Raw genomic sequence first — 13,944 nt, forward strand, 5'->3', positions numbered from 1 at the left:
GATCCCATCTTGTCTCCATGTTTGTGAGAGCACCATAGAATAGTTAGAGTGCCAAAGAATGACCTAGCACAGACTTACTCCATGTCTAATGCAAGCCAACTTTTAATAAACTTTACTTTTCTTTGGTTGAGAGAAATCTTGAGTGGAATTCATTTGGCAGGACCTGGCATGTTGGTATTTTGGGGTCTCCACAGCAAACCTAAACCCTCTTTATGGGTAACATCTTCACTTTGCTCATAGATTTCAGGTATTTAGATGATTCTTAAATTATTTCTCCTTGATTTGTTTGCCAAGTCAATTTTTTTTCCTATTCTATATTTCATATTTTCTTCTGTTTGTTCAGTCACTTGACTTTGTTTTTAACATGTCTTAATGTTTCATGGAGTGATTACTTCCATTTGGCCAATTCCCATTTCCAAGGAGTTATTATCTTCAGCAAAATTCTGTACCTCTTTTACCAAGCTGTTAATTTTCTTTTCATATTTTTCTTCCTTGCTTCGCATTTCATTTCTCCATTTTCCTCTCTAGCATTGGGCTGTTTTTTTTTTAAATAGCTTTCTTCATCTCTTACAAGAATTGTTTTTTCACTTGTGTATAATATGTGTTTTTCTTTGATGTTTTGCTTATCGATATTTTCAAGTCATTATCTCTTCTGCTCTGTCTTGAGCTTCCCTGAAATGATAGTAGCTCTTTGTGGGTGGGTCTTTTTTTCATTTGTTTGTTTGCTCCTTTTTCCAGCCCACTTCTTGATTTTTATCTTTATCTTAATGTTGGGCTCTGATATTTTCTGGGGTATTTATTGGGTGTGTATGACTTGAACTTCCGGCTTTTTACATACTTCTACTGCTTTTATAGCTGAGTCTGGGTTTTGCTAGCTCCCTGTGATCCTGAAGTGGAGTCATATAGAGAGACTTCTATTTTCTATCCTCCAAGTCTGAGTTCTGAAAGTTCCTGTTTCGGGTTTGTTTCTGGCAGCTTTTGAGTGGTTGAGATTCAGTAGTCTGCTGCCAGACTCAGTCACTATTTACCCCTCTTAGAATGTGTGAACAGCTGGCTCTCATTTGGTTGTGGTCTCCTGCTTGGGCTATTCCACTGCAGGGGGAAAGTCGAAAATGAAGTCATTGCTCTGCTCCTGAAGTCAGAGCCCCATAGATGTCTTACTAGAGCTTGTTCTTTGCTCAGCACTCAATCAAGCTTCATTCTCAATCCAGTCTTCTCTCTACCTTAAATTTGTGGAAAGGAACTGGGTAATGGCATCCAAAGCTGTGGATGGCACCTATCCCTATATCAAGTGCAAGTCCAGGGACCACCTAGCATGCTTTTATTTTCCAATTCTGGTACTTTCTGCTCTTGTACAAAGCATTTGAATACCCTCTACTACTACCTTTGCATGTGCTTCTGGTCAACCCTTGTGTCCAGTATCCATAGACCTCTATCTACTTCCCTAAGCTGTCCTGTGAGGGAAAACCACTAGATATGATTTTTTTTTTTGGCTTTCCAAATCAGAATTCAGTCTGACATATTTTCTAAATTGTTGTAAAGGAGGTATTCTGGGCAAGCCATGAAAAATTCTTCCTCTTACTTTGCCTTCTTGATTCTGCTTGAATTTCTTTATTTTACAGATGAGGAGACAGATACAAATAATCTTCTACAAGGACCTACAGATAGTAGGTGACATAGTTGGGATATGATCCCAGATTCTCTAATTCCAGTCTTTCAAAATGATTCTGCTTCCTGGTATTGAAAGGAATCAAAAGAACAAAGGCAAGTCCAAATGAGGTTAGAGCACAGTCATTCATGACAAGGAAAGAAGAATTTGGGGGTATTAATGCTGACACTATTTCTGGGTAGGCACATGAAAGTCTTATAGCCCTGGTCTTTTTTAGTCCTTAAAGAAGTCAGTGAGGTAGTATTGTGATATCTATCTGGGGTCTGAAACTATCTATCACAATCCCTATTTGGTCCCTGGGCACATATTCCCATAGTTTTTTTTTTTTTTTTCCCAGAAACAGCAGATAGCTTTCTTATTTTGTTTTATCATGACTAATAGGGGGGGAAAAAAAACTGCAGAAAAGAATTCATTGGTTTGTAAAATGGGAAAAGAACTTTTCTTCCTGATTAGAAAATAGCAAAAGGCAGGTTTTTGAAGATAGAAAAGTATCATTTGCAGTTGAATACTCTTGAAAATTGGCACTTTGGTACAACTCTACCCTGAGGTTCTGAGGGAATTCTGGTGATGCTGGTAAAACTGCTACGGAAATACCCCATTCATTGCTACAGTGTTGAGCTATAAAAGTTTAATTTAATAATTTCCTTTTTCCTGTTCCAGGATTTGAAGCAGTACAACAAGGCTTCACTCCTGACCTTGATCCATAAAAGACACAAGGAAATTTGCAAATCAGGTCTCAAATAGTTTGGAATTCAATAGAACCCTGGTGGTGTTCCAAGAAAATCATGAAAAGGATAATAGGGGAAAAGACTGCTTTTGGAACATGGGTGAAAGGGAAATGACTGAGGAATCATAGAATAATGGTCATATATCTTGAACTAGCAGAGACCACAGAGGTTTTTAATACTTCCACCCCATTTTACTAATGTAGAAATGGAGACCTAGAGAGGTTACTCTAATTAAATATCTGCTTTCTATCTGCAGCTTTTCTTGGTTTGAATACTGGGGAACATGATGCCCCAGCTAGGAGAAGTTGTTCACCTGAAATCTCATCATCATGACACTACCTATGTCTTGAATATTTAAGACTTCCAAGTCTTTCAGCCTATTGTTACCTCTAAAGATGGTAAGATGGAGCACTAAATTCCTTCCTAAGCTTTCTTTTACAGAGGCCTGGGACATGCACTTTCCAGATAACAATTCACTGTCCATCTATATCTCTACTTCATTCCAGGGAATTCAAACTCCTGTGCTAGGTAATCCCTGGATGCTCCCTGAACCCCTGATTTCCAGGATTCTTTTGTATATCTTACTTCATCAGGTTGAAAGCCTCTTCATGGAAGGTACTATCTTTCTTTTTTCTTATTTGCATCCCCAGCTCAGCACAGTGCCTGGCACATAGTAGGTATTAAGTAAATTCTTATTGGAGTTGAATTGAAGTTTGAAGCTAAATGACTTGCTAAAAATCACACAGGCAATAAGTGTCAGAAGTATACTCATATGCTTAAAAGAAAAAAAAGACCATTAAAATGAAAGAAACAACTGTGTAGGGCCAAAATAATTTGTTCCTAAGCACCACGGATAGATTGCTTGACCTGGAATCAGGAGGACCTGAACTAGAGAAGGAAATGGAGAATCATTCCAGTGTCTTTGCCAAGAACCCCAAAGGGTCATGAAAAATCAAATATGACTAAAAACAACTCAAAAACAATATTTCTGTACTTCTTTAGTCATTTTGAAGGAAATATACATTTAAGCAACCATATGAAATTAAAAATAACTGTGCCCTTTAAAGTGAAGACCAATGTGGAAACACAATCAGGAAAACACAAGATCTAGCAGCTTCTACAGTAAAGGATTGAAAGGCTTGGAATATGATATTCTGGAGGTCAAAGGAGCTAGGATTAAAACTAAGAATCACCTTCCCAGCAAACCAAATAGGTTTCCAGGGGAAAATATGGTCATTCAATGAAATAGAGGACTTTCAAGCATTCTTGATGAAAAACCAGAGCTGAACAGAAAATTTGATTTTTAAATACAAGAACAAGAGAACCATGAGAAGGTAAACAGGAAAAAAAGATCATAAGGAACTTATTAAAGTTGAACTATTTACAGTCCTACATGCAAAAACGATAATTTTAACTCATGAGACTTTTCTCAGTATGAAGATAGTTGAAGGGAATATAAATGTGTGTATGTATACATTCATATGTTTGTATGTATAGGAGGGTGCATGTTATATAAATATGTGAGTGTATATGTGTGTACATGCATACAGAGGGCATAGGATGAGTTTAATATGAGGGAATGATATCTAAAAATTAAAATTAAGAGGTCAGAGAGGAATATATTGGGAGGAGAAAGGGAGAGATAGAATAGGGTAAATTATCTCATATAAAAGACACAAGAGAAAAATGTAACAATGGAAGGGAAGAGCAGGGAGGTGAAAAGGAATGGGTCAACCTTACTCTCATTGAATTTAGCTTAAGGGGGGAATAACACACACATTCAATTGGATATCTTACCCTACAGTAAAGTAGGGACGAAGGTGATAAGAGGGGAGATGAGAGAAGGGAGGGCAGATTGGGGGAGAGGGTAGTTAGAAGCAAACACTTTTGAAAAGGGACATGGTCAAAGTAGAAAGAATAATTGGGAGGCAGGATAGGATAGAGGTAAATATAGTTAGTCTTTCACAATACAACTAGTATGGAAACATTTTGCATAACTACACATGTACAACTTGTATTGAATTGCATGTCCTCCCAGTGGGGGAGGGGGAGGGGGGAAGAAGGGAAAGAATCTGGAAATCAAAATTTTTAAAACAAATGTTAAACAAAAATTGTTTTTTACATGCAACTGGGAAATAAAATACATAGGCACTGAGGTATAGACATCCATCTTGCCCTACTAGAAAGTTAGTGTGGGGGATGGGAGAGGATATAAGAGAGAACAGAATGGGGGAAGGGGTATTCAGTAGGCACACTATCTTGGGGTGGGGATAGGGGAAAGATGGGGAGAAATTTTGTAACTCAAAATCTTGTGGAGATGAATTTTGAAAACTAAAAATAAGTAAATAAATTGAAAAAAATAAAGTGAAGACCAAGAGTTAATGACAAAAACGAAAGCAAAACAAAGGAAAAAAAAAACCTCATAGATGAAATATCTTGAAAAGTGAGGGAAAAAAAAAAACCCTCACCAATTAAGCTCCCAGGCAAAAAATATATCTAGCAGGGCAATTTTCCCTTCCCTTCCCCCTTCTTCCAGCATGCTCAGAGTTGGCATCCCTAGTTACATTGACCATGTGGGTATTTTGAGGTCTTCTGGCCATATGGTGGCTCAGTACTGAAAAGTCTTTGCATTTTAAGATTATACTGAGATGTCATTTTCTATCACTAACTTCAATTCAAGAACCAGGGTGGGAGCAGGGGCTGTAGCATTTAAAAAAATAAGAAATAGTTTCTGACTCAGGTCTCTTGGCTGCCACTCTCTTGTGTAGTACGTCATGTGCTCTTTGGATGAGTGGTGCTCTCCCTCCCCACCTTATGCCATCATCTCACTGGGAAGCATGAATTCAACTAAGAGTTTTTGCGCTTTGGCCTCTTATTGCATTGTCTACTTTATGTTGCATTAAGTAAGTGGAACACTGAACAATATATTCAGGTCTGGAGACAAATGTGATGAGCTTAAGGGGTCATGAGGTGATGAATCCAAAAAAGAAGGGTTAGTTGCAAGACCAAAAGGAATAGTCAGTTGTGAGAGCTGCTGAGAATGAATTTCAGAGGAGATTCAAACTTGGAGGGGAGCAAAAATACAACTGAGATGAAATGTATTGTTTCGTTTTGACAAATGTGTGTTTGTAAGTATCTTGAGGTTATACCATAGGAATAAATTACCTTTTCAGTATTTGATTCATAATGTACCTTAAGTATCTATTTCTTTCCTTTTTCTTTCAAAGAGAACCTAAATATGAACCAAAAGTAAAAAATGTGCCCAAGCACTCTCAAGTGGACAACTTAATAAAATGAATGCATAAATGCAGGGACTATAACTCCTCTCATTAAAGGCAGGATCTTTCAGGAATGAACCAAATCTAAATTATGCCTTTGTATAGGATTGGGTCACACTAGTGCCCTAAGCCTTAAAGCTTCAATTGAGTTTTATTTCAAGATTAAATCTAGGTGGGGCATCTAGGCTATCAGTCACATGAAACACAATTAGCCATTCCTGGTTCTGGGCAACGATATGAAAATTTTGGTAGTGATATATGACTAATCACAAATAGGGTTATATTATGAGATGATAAAGAAGCCCTTTATTGACTCAGAGTTAAAAAAAACTGATAATTTGATTGATTTCCAAAAGGGAACATCCTATCACTTCAATTCTTTCTTCCTTTTGTCTTGTGTATTGTACAAGACTGTCTCAACTTGTGACCCAAGAATAGAGAAGAGGAGAAGCAGGTGACACATGTCCCAGTGCCATTTCTGTATAGTCACAGGCACATGACAACTAAATCACATGAACTATTTAGACAAGAACCTGGGTTTGGAGTACCTCTTCTTGTGTGTTTTCTCTTCCTACACTTGGGCAGATGACTACCTATCCCAATATGGATATGCCCAATATTGGAAGTGACATTTTCAGTTTGAGAATTCAAAGTCATTGGTACAATGAGAGAAAAAAGATGCCTTCTATAGCAGAAGAAGAAGGAGGCTTAAAGGGAAAACTTCTGCATAATGCTCCAGAAAACTTTTCATCCTGGAAGATCACTTTAACCCCATTGTTCAGCCCCTGTGACAGACACTTCCCTTTGATTGAATGATTTCTCCCAAAACAACCATTTAAGGAAGTTTTCTATGCTTTCTCTACATTTCTTACCAATTATAAACCAGATGATCCCATCATGCCCATGTACCCTTTGCAAATGCCTTTTTTTTTCCTTTTTTATATGTTGTCTTCTCTTCTCCATTAGAATATAAGTTCCTTGAAGTCAGTGGTTATCCTTTGCTTGTATTTGTATTCCAAATCCCTTGGCATATTTCTAGCTGTCTAAAAAATGCTTCATGATTGACTACATCATATAGGACTATCACCACCAAGATTATTGACTCAAGACTGGTCATTTTACTAGCAGACAACCCTATGGAAATTAGATAATATAAAGCTGAGGTGAAATATAAAATGCCTAATTAACAGTCCTGCAAATTGCTTTATATTCTAATGAAGTTTAAGTATCAGCCTCTTACCAGATTGTAACAATAGTTATTCATTAAGTTACTGGATCCTGTACTGTTAATGTACTCTCATAGCCTTTAACATTTGACTTTTATATATGTGGGGAGGCTTGATTCATATTATACTTTGAAGACCAATTTTACTCAACCTTTCCTTTCTGTGAAGGTCTTAAATATGAACCATAAGTAAAAGCAGCCAATGGCATTAGTGTGGGTGTCTTAAAAAGCCAGTAAGTGTGAGAACAAGGAGCCCTTTACTTTAGAGATCAGGCTCCCATAGACTGAACCTGGTCCACACTGCATGCCTCTTTAGATAACAGTAAATGGCTATTGTGCCCAGCATGCCAAATAGATTATGAAGTATTTTTATCATTGTTAAACTTCTTCAAAGTTAGAAACTTTGATGGTTGGCTTTTTTCACGTTGACTAGACTTGTTTGAAGTGGTGGGGGCATAGCTCAATCAAATAGGAAAGTCATTTGTTTATGTATTGCCCTGATACATGTTGAGCAGGAAGCCCATTAAAAAGACGGGCTATTCAATTCAATGCAAAAATCTTTCATTAGTCAATTGCTATGTGTGAGAAATTTTGCTACATGCTAAGGATAGAAAGCCAAAATTGAAACTGCCCGGGCTCTAAAGAAGTTTATATTCTCTAGTAATGGGGGTGGGGTGGAGTTGGAAGCAACATACACAGGTGCAGAATGAACAAAGATTATTATTTGTGGGGGTGGAAAAGAAGCTTTAACAATGCATGAAATAGGAGGTAACTTGTAAACTGAATCTTGAAGAGAATCAGGGGAACCAGTAGCTAAAGGCACTATGGAAATTACAATTATTCATACACCCCCAGACTTGTGTGAGGTCTCTGGGTATGACTTTCTATCTAGTAATTCCCATAGATCCTCCTCTCTGGAAGTTGTTTTCCTCTCAAATCAGATCCAGGAAAAAAGACTGTGACCTCAAATTAGTATTAGCCTTGGTAGTCATATTATTCCCTGTTCTTCCTCCATGTGGACTCATTCATTGCTGAGATCTTAGTGCAAGTGTTTTGTTTTTTTTTTTGTTTTGTTTTGTTTTGTTTTATCCTCTGTGCTAGGAAATTGGGGGTGGGGGATCAATGTCTTTGCTTCAGCTTTGAGATACAAGCCAGTAGATTGGTGGGAAAAATCTGCAATTTCCAAATCTTCCTTCTTGTCTTTTTTCTTCCTTCCTCCCTTCCTTCCTTTCTCCCTTCCTCCCTTCCTTCCTCCCTTCCTTCCTTCCTTCCTTCCTTCCTTCCTTCCTTCCTTCCTTCCTTCCTTCCTTCCTTCCTTCCTTCCTTCCTCCCTCCCATTCTCCCTCTGTTCCTCCTTGCTTTCACTTCCTTCCTTTCTTTTCCTTCCTTCTTTCTTTCTTTTGTTCTTTCTTTCATCTCTCTCTCTCTCTTTACCTTTGTCCCTCTTCCCCATGCCAATCACCTTAGCTTAATCATGATTAGCTTAAAAGGCAAAATAAATAGATAGGTAAATAATTTTAAAAAACAGAGGTAAGTCTTCCACAACCTTAAGGAAATTATTGGGTTTCTCTCCTCTCTTGGGCGGGGGAAGGCAAAAACAAGGGGAGAAGGGAGATGAATAATCCCTGTCTTGGGATCTGCAGTCCAGGAAATTTCCTATTTTTTTTCCCTTAAGGAGCTCATTTATGGATTCTTTCAATTATTTTTTTTTCTAAGATAGGGTTACATGATTTTTTCTGTTTCCTGTTCTGTTAATCTGGACAATTTATATTATTTATAAGTATTTATCCATTTAATTTAGACTCTCGGGCTTATTGTATATAATTTAGCTACATATATTTTAATAATTGCTTTTATTTCATTTTCATTGGTTGTGTATTCACTCTCCTTTTTTATTCTGCTAATTTGATTTTCTTCTTTCTTTTTTAAAATCAAATGATCCAGTGGGTTAATATATTTTGCTATTTTTTTTTTGAAAAAAAAACTTTTAGTTTTATTTCTTAGTTTAAGACTGTTGATTTTATTTGTTTGTTTTTACTTTTAATTTTATTAGTTTCTCTTTAACTTTTCAGGGTTTCTATCTGTGTTTAACTAGGTGTTTTTACTTTGTTATTTTTTAAGATTTTTAAGTGTGTGCTGAATTACTTAATGTGTTCTTTCTCTCTTTTAATGATCTAAGCATTTAAAAATATAAATTTTTCCATAAGTACTGCTTTTGCTTCATTGTAAAAATTCTTATATGTTGTCTAATTGTCATTTTCTTTAATGAAATTATTATTTTTATGATTTGTTCTTTGACCTACTCATTCTTAGGAATAGATTATTTAGTTTCCCATTAACTTTTAATCTTTCCTTCAAAAGCTTTTTGTTAAATGTATTTCTTATTATATTATGGTCAGAAAAAGATGCATTTAATATTGTTGGTTTTCTGCATTTGTGAGATTTTTAGGTCTTTGTATGTAGTCAATTTTTGGGAATGTGCCATGAATAGCTTACATATTCTTTAGATGTCTATAATATCTAATTTTAAGCATTCTATTAATCTCTTTAACTTGTTTTTTGTTTATTTTATGATTCAATTCATCTAAGTCTGGGAGGGAAAAATGAAGTTTGTCATTATTAAAATTTTATTATCCATCTCTTTCTATAACTTATTTAACATTTCCTTCAAAAATTTGGATGTTATGCCATTTAGTTCATATGTGTTCAGCAATAATAGTAATAAATTTTCAAATACCTTTTTGCAAAATGCATTGTCTCTATTTATCTCTTTTAGTTTTTTTTGTTTTGCTTTGTCTGAGATCATAAATGCTACCTCTCCCTTTTATACTTCATCTGAAGCATAAAATATTATTTTCTAGCCCCAATTTTTACTCTAATATGTCTTTATGTTTCAAGTGTATTGCTTGTAAACAGCATATTGCAGGGTTTTGGTTTCTAATCCATTCTGCTATCCTCTTATGTTTTATGGGTGAGTTCATCCTACTCACATTTAGTTATGATTGCTAACCACACATTTCCCTCCATTTTATTCTCTTTTACTTTGCCTTCTCTTTTTTTTTTTAAGCAATTGGGGTTAAGTAACTTGCTCAAGGTTACATGGCCAGTTATTATTTCTGGGTGTGGTGCTGAGTGTCTGAGCCCGGGATTCGATCTCCAGGTCATCCCAACACTGGAGCCGGTGCTCTTACTCGCTGAGCCACCTGGCCCCCCTGCCTTCTCTTTTTTGCCCCATCTTCTCTTTAAGAGGTTGTTTTGCTTCTGACCTCTGCTTCCCTTCATCTACTTTTCCTCTTATCCCTCTTGCTTTTTAAAAAATCTCTCTCCTTTCTACTTCACTATTGGATAAGATAAATCTCAATACTCAGCTCTGCACATGTTATATTTTTTCTTTGAACCAGTTTAGATGAGGGTGAAATTTCAATGTCTCCTACTCCTTTTCTCCTCTTTTCCATTATATGAGCTCTTCCTTGTTTGTTCCTTTTATGTAAGATAATTTTCCCCATTCTTCCTCTCAATTCCCCCCTCTCCCAGAACATTCCTCTTCCATGTTCTTCCATTGTTCTTTTGAAAGTTTCCAAATATTATAGAATCCAACCAAAGTCCTCTGTTTAATGAGACTGCCTCTAATATCCCTATTTATGATAAAGTTCTGAGGAATTAGTTCTATAATCTTCCCATTTGAGAATGCTAACAGGTTTTTTAATGCCTTATTATTTCTCACTCATATTTAAATGTTTATGCTGCTCTGAAGTCCTGTATTTCAATGCCAAATTTGTTCTTCCACTACAGTTTCACTTTTTAATCACAAAAGCTTAAAGTCCTCTATTTCACCAAAGATCGATTTCTCCCTCTATAAGATTATATTGTTTTTCCAGGTAAATTATTCTTGGTTGTAATCCTAACTCCTTTGCCTTCTGGAAAATCATATTCTGAGCTTTCTGTTTCTTGATAGTTTTTTTTGGAGAGGGAAAGGCAAGGCAATTGGGGTTAAGTGACTTTCCCAAGGTCACACAGGTAGTAAGTGTGTCAAGTGTGTGAGGTCAAATTTGAACTCAGGTCCTCCTGACTCTAGGACCAGTAGTATTGATGTATTCACTGTACCACCTAGCTGCCCCTTTTTGATAGTTTTTATTTCTTCATAGTAACTGTACAATATTGTGTGATCCTGATGTGACACCTCAATACTTGAATTATCTCTTTCTGGCTGCTTGCAGCATTTTCTCCTTTATCAGAAAGTATTAGATTTTGGCTATAATATTGCTGGTGGTTTTCTTTTAGGATTTCTCCGGAAGTGACTTGGTGGATTCTTTTCATTTCACTTTGCCATTAATTCTAAACTCCTAGGACAATTTTCCTTCATAAGTTCATAAAAAATATGTCTAGATTCTTTTTTTTCCCATTGCTTTCAGATAGCGAAATGAGTCCTAAATTATTTGTCCTCAATCTGTTTTCTGGATCAGTTATTTTTCCTATGAGATATTTTCAATTTTCTTTGATTTTCCTTGCAGGTTTTTTTTTTTTGGGGGGGCGCTATGTTTTATTTCCTGATGTTTCATGCAGCCATTAACTCTCAATTGGCTAGTTCTCATTTAAAAGGAACTATTTTCTTCACTGAGTTTTTTTTTTCTTTTACCATTTTGCCAGTTCTGATTTTTAAGGAGTTATTTTCTTCAATTTTGCTTTATATTTTTTTAACAATTCTCCCATAAAACAAAAGAATACAGACGAATGGATTAGAAACCAGAATATACTTTTTTGTTGAGTTTATGTTCAATCTGCATTTTTCTTTGAAGCTTGGATTATATATGTTTTAAAATTATTGTCTTCTCTGCTTCTCTGTAACTTTAGTATTTTTTTTGTAATTTGGCTCTTCTTTTGTTTGCTCATTTTCTCCAGTCTAATTCTTAATTTTGTAGTTTATATTAGTGTTGGATCTTGCTCACAACTGGCAAGATATGTGGCTTGAGTTTATGTCTTTTTATATCTTTTTACTATTTTCACATCTCAGTTTGAGTATCTGTACATTTCTGATACTTCCAAAGGGGTGTGATCTATGTAGAACTCTATTCACTGCCCTCCTGGTCTACTTTCTGCAAATTCTTGATCCAAGTTTGGGGCTGTTGCCTTTCAGGTTCCTGAAAGTGCATAGATTCTGAGTGGACTTGATTGATCACTTTTAGTTTAGGCAGGTTCAGAACAACTGAACTATTTTCTTCCCCTTGGTTTTGGTCTCGTGACCTTGTTTGTTCCACCAAAGGTTTATTGCAAGGCTAAATGTTAGAACTGTGTCTCCACTCTGTTTTTGGGCTTAAAACCACACAGTTATGGTCCTGAAACTTATTGCTCATTCTTTACACAAATAGGGTCCCTGATCCTTCATGAGCATATCAACTCTTCTCTACTCTACAACTGGGACCCAAGACTGAGTAATGGGCAACAGAACTACCATATGACACTCATTCCTGCTCATAGGCTAGTTTAGAAATCCCCTGGCATCTCCTTCTGCCCCAGGATTTCCTCCCCTGATGTTTATTTACTGACTCTGGTTGCTGGAATGTTTCCAAACCCTGCCACTACCAAGACTGACTGCCATGCCACTGACAATTGCACTATGCTCCTGACCAGACACTCCCAGTGTCTGCAGAGTTCTCTGTTTTCCTAAGCTTCACTAACCTGGAAAATGATTCATTATGAATTTTTCTTGGCTTTCCTGATAAGAATTCAGTATGGTATTCTTTCTATACAGTTGTAAAGGAGGTTGTGGGTGAGGTCAAACAATGCTACTTTTCATACTACTATCTTGACACTACTCTTCCAGAGGAATTATTAGGACACAGTATCCTCAATATACTTCATGCACGATTCATATAGCTCTTGGAGGTCATGAAAATGATCTCATTGTGTTTTTCACAGTCTCTGGTATTTTCTTTCTATGAATTTTGTGTCTCTCACTTAATGTGGAGTCTTTTTATTTCTTCCCCACTATCCATTAAGATGGGAAGTATGAGTTTGTGAGTAAAAATCTGGCCTCATCCATCAGCAGCTCAAAGGAAACTCCCTTGGTGATTTAAGGAGGAGAATACTGAGGAAATTTCTAGCCAAACATTCAGCCATCTATGTCCCATTCTCCTTGAAAATGCTAAGCCACAGGGCTTGGGGTGGGTGACTTAGTTATCATATATATTATATTTGGGGCATGAACACATTAGGCATAGTCTTAATCCTAGATGGAAGGAGGGGACCAGCAATGCTACCTAAGTAGGTCATTGAAATAAGTACTCAGATGTATTTATTCTGTAAAAGAGAATCCAAGTAATTACAAAGGAATAGCCAGTAAATGAAATCCAGATACGTAGGTTGGGAACAAAGTCAACACACTGTGGGTGGTCAAATCTACTCCAGAATACCACCAAGAAATGAAAGTGAGTCATAGAACATGAGCTATGGCACTGGTGCTAAGTTCTCTTTCTTGTGTGGATGGATACACATTGACCGATGTGTACTTTTCCCTAGAATAAAGCATGCGGTATATAGATGGTTGTGACTAGTGACTAAAACATGGACTCTGGAAAGTCCCCATTATTCTCATAGCTTGAAAACTTTGTGAGGTCCAACTCATAGCACTCGAGGCAAGAATTAAATATATATTTCCCCTTTGTACAACATGTGCTTTTTTCGCACAAAGCAAACTCTATTTTCCTGAACTTTCTGCTAACCACTTTTTTTTATGCTTTATTAACTTCTGATTTACATCATTCACTTCCGCCAGATTTTGAGTTACAAATTTTCTCCCCGTTTTTCCCCCACTCATCCCCCCAAAACAGCAGTCCCACAGGATATCCCCACCTCCAATCTGCTCTCTCCCATATCTTCTCCCATACCCGTTTCAACTTTTCCAGTGGATCTCTATGCCTCAGTTCCTGTATATCTTTTTTCTTAATTACATGTAAGATGGTATTAATAATAGTTTACACACACACATACATATATATTTGAATATTTGATTTTAAAACTTTCAATTCCAGAGTCATTCCCTTCCCC

The sequence above is a fragment of the Petaurus breviceps genome, unplaced genomic scaffold (assembly GCF_028583685.1).
Source record: "Petaurus breviceps papuanus isolate PSGF00001 unplaced genomic scaffold, PetGlider_PUasm1.0 129, whole genome shotgun sequence".
Lineage (NCBI taxonomy): Eukaryota > Metazoa > Chordata > Mammalia > Diprotodontia > Petauridae > Petaurus > Petaurus breviceps.